We start from the raw sequence: 6,795 nt of genomic DNA on the forward strand, positions 1-6,795 counted from the left end.
CTTTATGTGACCTCTATACTTCCAGGGGTGCCTCTAGGTCTTTCTGTGGAGGTCCATTGTGTCTCTAAGTGGCTCTGCAGGATAGGATCTAAAACCCTACCTGGTCCATGGGAGATGCCTATATGTTTTGTCCTGTAAGCTTTTTCGGCAGAGAAAGAACCCGACTGTCACCATGTTTCTTAGGGTTCGTCTATCAGGGACTGGCTCACTCATCTCTCACCCTTTGTATTTCTCAGGTAGGAAACAGACACCAGCCCTTTATGTCTTCCAATTTAGGGGATATGTATTAAGTGCCTTGTTGGCTTCTGATGAAACCCCATAGCCCCCTTCTTGAAGCTCAAGGTGAAGTATAGACACCCCCCGCCCCAACCCTCGCCCTTGGTAGGGGCTGGGATTAACAACACAGCAGCTGGTTCTACAAGTCCTTTCTTAATCTCCTTTCCTTGAAGTCTCTGACATCAGGCTTGGGTTAGGAGATAGTGTCCCTTTCCTTTGGAGGTAGGGCTGGGGTTGGGACTTAGCGTAGCTTTCTCCCATAGCATAGCTTTCTCCCAAGAAGCTGTCTTCAAAAGTCCTCCCTTATCTCCAACTCTTAACCCTTGGTATGAGTGAGAGGTTTAGGAGTTGTTAAACTCCTAAAATTTAGATCGCTCTTTGGTAAATTCTGCATGTGCCTTGGATCTCCTTTGGGATGTGATATCTGTGGTCTTTGGTGCCTTGTTTGAGCATGTGCTGTCCTCTGGCTATACTGGCTTCCTGTTTCCCCACTTGCTTCTGAGCTCTTGGAAGGGGGATTTGGGCTTGGTTAACCTCTATCTTAACAACCATCACAGGGCCTAGCGCCTGGTAAGGGCTGGTGCATTCTTGCCGGACCAAGGAATAGGTGCGACAAATTCTATTTCGCTCAATAACCAGTAATTTATTGAGCAAATAAATGATCAGAGCCTGGGCTCTATGCTGGTGCAGAGGGAGATATTATAACATATACCGCAGGGTGTGTTTTCAGAGTGCTTCCACACTACTAGTGATGACTTGTTATCGGATGTAAGAGCATCAGCGAGTGGCTGGTTCAAGGCTGGGGTAGGAAAAGCACAAGATGAGCCCAGAATATCTTGGTGCCGACAAGTAAGCAATTGCTTTAAATAAAACCACAGGGTCATGTCAAAAGGACACAGGGACCAGCGTGAAGGAGCTCCCAGGGACCAAATCTGAAACAAGCTGAGCAATGAAAGAAATGCTAGAAATGGATTATAATACATGGAGTAAAACCAATATCCAGGAGTCCACACCGGCATCCGTTAGTAGATCATTAAATACACAAACTGAAGAGGAGGGAAAGTGAATTCTTACAGTAGAATTCTAATTATCAAAGGTAGAAGGAAGGAACGCAGGCACACTCCACAGTAATAATTGCTTAATAAAGGCAAAAATAACCAAAGGATGGTAAAATGAACGGGTAAAATGCATGATGAGAAACGGGGTATTCACATAATCTCAATGTATCTCCTTCCAAGATACTTACTAATTACAGAGGGAAGAGCAGTAACTTTACAGTGAAGCTAGCAGGTTCCAATTTATCAAGTGACCAAAGTTAAACTTACTGGGGTGAGATACATAATGACATCAGGTGTGTTCTGATCCGATGTACCAACTAGGGCATCCTCATTCACATCTGTGGTCCTTTTGCTGAAAGATACTGAATTTAGACATGAGGGGACCTCAGAAAAATCCAAATTTGGGGACGTTCTACAAAATAACTAGTCAATACTCTTCAAAAATACCAAGGTTATAAAAGACAAAGCCTGAGAACAGTCTGGAACTGGAGGAGACACAACTAAATACAATATGGGATCCTGCACAGGGTCCTGGATCAGAAAAAGAACATGAACAAAACACTTGGAGAAGTTTGAATAAGGTCTGTAGATTAATTCCTAGCATGTGTCAGTTTGGATTCCCTGATTTAGATCATTGTACTGTGGTTGCATAAGATATTAATATTAGGGGAGGGCAGATGAAGGTATATGGGGATTATGTGTACTATTGCTGAAGCTTTTTTAAAATGTCTGAATTTATTTCAAAATTCAAAGTTAAAAAATAAATTAAAATTTAAACGGTGAACTTTCCATAGTGACATTCACTGCCCTTTGCAACTTGCCCAGACTCCACACCCCTACCCTTCGTGAACCAGCATGAATAGCTTCCCAAACTCCAAGTGCGAGTGAAGACGTAGGTCTTATTTTCCCATGCAACTGCTTAAGAGCCAACATGCCTTATTTCCAGGAAGTCTGTATCTCTCTCTGAAGCTTGTCCCAATCTTGACTTTTTTGAGCTTCACAATCCAAAACGGAGTTGGTTTAAGCCCACATCCACATTCAGGATCGTCAGAGACTGCTGTTGCTTCTTAGGGCCACATGGTATCCTCATTGTCACTCTGTCCTGCATAATCCCCCAGGCTGGGAGAGACCCCTGGGAATATCTGCCCCTTGGTTGGCTTTTGGTGGTCCTGGTAGAGAGATGCCCTGGTCTTGGGGTCAGAGGGAGATGGTGGTGGGATGAGGCGTGAGGGGAGGGGAGGCCATCGCTCCTCAACCACATGGATCCCTCACTCTCCCTCCCCGCTCATTCTGATGCTTCTGTCCCTGTACGTGTGCTTCTCATGAGCCTTACCACCATTTCCCACCTCTGCATCCTTCGAGGCCCATCTCCAAGCTCTTAACCCCTCTTTCATCCACGTTTCTGAGGCCCTTCATTATACATCTTAGGACAGTGTGTTAAGTTATTAGCATGGCTTGAATGGTGAGCTGTATCTGTAATCTATAATCCCGGTATTTGTATCTGTACATCCTAGGTGTCTTTCCCTCCCTCTGTCTCCCCCACTCAGAGACATATGGTGAAGCAGAAACAGAGACTCTGAGAAAATACCTTCTTGGGTGTGGAAGGAAGATTCTCCCTGGAGAGTTTGCAGGGCTGTTTCCTGTTGTCTGGACTGGGTGACCCTGGGCCTTGGGGAAGAGAGCATGGGAGGCCATGAGATGAAGACGGAAAGGGTCTTAGAGGATGAGCTGGACAGTGGGTGGAGGTATGGCTGTCTTGTGTGGGATGGAAAGGGGACCCTTACCTCCTGCCCAGATGGAACTGGACAAACCTGGGAATTTCTTCCTGAGTTCTGAGCCTGAGATGGGGCACACGGGGCTCCATCATCCATAGGACCCCCCTTTGCTCAGTGGATCAGGGCCTTGTGGAGAACAGGGGCTGGGTCTTTCCTCCGTTGCTCCCTGGGCATGGTGAGGGGTAGGGTGCTTGGTAAATATTGTTGAATTGCGCTGAGAGGCAGAACTGGGAATCAGGGTGCTCACTGAATTGGCTGGCCCCCCTGCCAATGAATCATGCTCCCTTTTTATTGTTTCCTCCAACAAAGACATCAGAAGCTCACACAAAGGGGACCTGGGAACGTGGAAAGCCTCTGCAAAGCCCTCAGCCTCCTTTGGGATGGGCGTAAGCCCACTCCTGGGGCTTGGAGCTGAGATGGGGGCTGTCAGGTGCTGCCCCATCTCTGGAGACACATGCCAGCTCTCCTCTGAGCGTTGCCAGTCAGTATAACGTTTCACACTGCCATTGATTTTTATGTCTTCCTACACTAATTAGACATGTTATTACTAATCTTTGGTAATCACCACAAGAGGCTTGTGGAAAGTCTCCGAGATTTCAATCTAGATTAAAAATAAGAAACATTATCACCTCTGGGAAAATGCAAAGAAAGCACATGTTATTTTAATGTTTAAATCAATAAAGCTGTCCTACTTCTGTTTTGTGCTAGTATTGAAATTTATAAAAATCCTGTTTAAGTTTCCTTCTGTCCATCTCATCCCCACGGGGCGCCCAATTGATTTCTCTGAGGGTATCTGACGGGGGCTACCGGGGAAAGACTGCCAAAGACCCACGTGCCTTAGGGCTTGACTGCGGAGACCTGGGGAGTGGCGGGGCGGGGGGAGGTTCAAGGGACCCAGTTTCCAATCCTTTATTTTGATTTCCATTGATTCCTCTTATTAAAGAAGCATTTGAATACACAAGAAAGAGAGAAAGTCCTTTCTTCCTTAATTAATCTCTCTTCCAGTGGTTAGATGGCAAACTTTAATTGCAAAACAACCTGCCTGCCCTGGGCAGATTAAATGATGGGAGGGACATGGAGTAGGGAGGGGAGGTGAACATCTTAACCGAGGTCCTGTCACTGGGGAACAGAGAAAAGAAATTATCTTCGAAGGACAAGAACGCCATCTAGCCTATTCTCGCAAACAATTGAAACAAACGTGTTGACACAGAAAAAGAAATGAGCCTACTTTAATGTTCTGCAGAGACAGACTGTAATTTGTAGTACCTCTGACCAGAAACTGAGGCGCCATATGGACCTGAAGTGAAATAAAGCACAGTTAACTTTTTGCCAGGCATAGTGGAGACGGAGGGCGGGGGACGAAACCCATCTCCATATGACATTGCCACAGCTATGTTTCTGGCATCAGAATGGGGACAGCTTGTGCACCCAGAAGGGTGCCATCGTGTACCACAACTCGGGAGATGGCCGGCTTTTCCGTGCCTGCTGTGTCTGCGGGGAGCGGTACCCAGCTAGCTGCGAGGCCAAGGGGCAGGATGCATTTGGCAGCTCCACTCACCTGCCTGGGAGCCCCTGCTCCAGGCTCAGCTGTGCCAGAGTGCCTGGTGCAGCAGAAGAGCCTACATGCCTTTTGGTGTGAGTCCAACTTTATTCCTGGGGGAAGATCCCCTTATTTCTGAAGCCCCCAGGGCTGCCGCAGTGCCTGCACATGCTTCTGTTATTATGCCAGGCATTGTTTTCCGTATCTGTTTCCCCTACCAGACAGTGAGCTCCTTGAGGGCAGGGGTTACCTGATAAAAATGATGATGGAAATAATTGTGATGATGATACCATCATTCCTATATATTGAGCACCTACTATGGGCCAGCTCTGATTTAGGCACCTTACTTACCTTTTCAGCAGCTCATCCACTATCCCAACAAAGTAAGTTGCCTTAGTCTGCCTGGGCTGCTAAAACAAAATACCACAGGCTGGCAGGCTTAGGTAACAGACATTTACTTCTCACAGTTCCGGAGGCTGCAAGTCCAAGATCAGGGTGCTGGCAGATTCCTTTCATTGTGAGAGCCCTCTTCCTGGAGTGCAGGCAGCTGCATTCTTTCTGTGTCCTCACATGGGAGGGAGAGAGAGAGAGAGAGAGAGAGAGAGAGAGAGAGAGCAAGTTCTCTGGTCTCTTCTTATAAGGGCGCTAATCTTGTTTTGAGGGCTCCATCCTCCATAGCAGTAAGTATCATTATTGTCATCTATTAATAAAGTAATTGAAGTTTAGAGAGCTCCAGGGACTCTCCTGAGGCCACTTAACCATTGGGTGGCAGAATTGGACCTGAACCCAAACTTTCCACCTCCGACGCTGGTCCTTTTCCCTCCTGGCCTCACTGTGTCCTAAGCTGAGCCCAGGTCCCTGGGTGCTCAGTGATGTTGCTTGAAAGATGGAGTGTTTTATTTGCTTCTGTGACTTCTGTCTGCTTATGATTGTGACCATGTACTGTAACTCCCAGGTCCAGTGAGGTCCCCCTGATGGAAAGACTCTAGTGACCCCCCCCCCAGACTTTTTCAGTGAATCCTAGTCTCACTCAGAGACTCAATCACCTCTATTGACAAGGAAGGGAAGGCAGCATTCATTAGACTTACCATCAGCCAGGCGCTTTTTGTATTTTATTTAAATTGCCATCATCGTCGTCATAAACTATTTTTACAGAGGAGGAAAGTCTCAGAGAGGTCAAGTGAGCGACGTGTACGAGGTCTTGGCAGCTGGCAAGCAGCTAAGCAGTGACTGCACCCCAGGGGCGTGTTATTATGATTTGACAACAACGCCTTTATTAACCTCTGGGGCATTTTGTGAGAAGACGGGGGTGGGGGGTGGGGGGCGGTTCCAGGCTCTGTAAGAACCAGAGGACCCCACCCCTACCCCCTGCAAGTTTTTGAACTTGAGTCTTACTTTCCTAGCTGTTGCTTGGACAGCCTGGTGACACCCAACTCAACATACATGTGCTCATGCAACTAAGTTCAGGCCAATAGGACGTGAGTGGAAGTACCTCCAACCTCAAGCAGTTTGCCCCAAACTTCCTCAATTTCCCTATTCTTTGGTTAAATGTATATGTGGAAATGCAGCAGCTTCAGGCCCAAGATTGAAGATAAGGGCTTGGGTCCCCAAGGGACCTCGTGGCACAGATCCTATCCACCCTTCCTGGACTGTTACATGGAAGAAAAATGCCCTTTTATCTTGTCAAAGCCACAGGATCCAGGGGTTTCTTGTGCAGCAGCTTGCTTGGTCATTTCCCTTACCCCTCCCCTGCCTGTGGCGATGGCTCCATTCAAGCTTGATGACCTTCTTTGACCTGACCCCTCTCTCTACTCCTGCCCCCTACAGGCGATGTTGAGACAGTCAATCACATGAAATTCTGAGAAGATGGAAACATCCAGAAAATGAAATGTTTGCCATCTAGTGCATAGGAGGATGTGTTGAGCACTTACTAATTTCAGACACTTTACTAAACTTCATGACTAATTGTGTTACTTCAATATTACTCTTTAAAAAAATTTAAAAAAATTTTTATTGAAGTATAGTTGATTTACAATATTGTGTTAGTTTCTGGTGTACAGCAAAGTGATTCATATATATATATATATATATATATTCTTTTTAAAGATTCTTTTCCATTATAGGTTATTACAAGATATTGAATATA

The sequence above is a fragment of the Delphinapterus leucas genome, chromosome 15 (assembly GCF_059928025.1).
Source record: "Delphinapterus leucas isolate spDelLeu-1000000601 "Yukka" chromosome 15, BTC_Dleu_Yukka2, whole genome shotgun sequence".
Classification (NCBI taxonomy): Eukaryota; Metazoa; Chordata; class Mammalia; order Artiodactyla; family Monodontidae; genus Delphinapterus; species Delphinapterus leucas.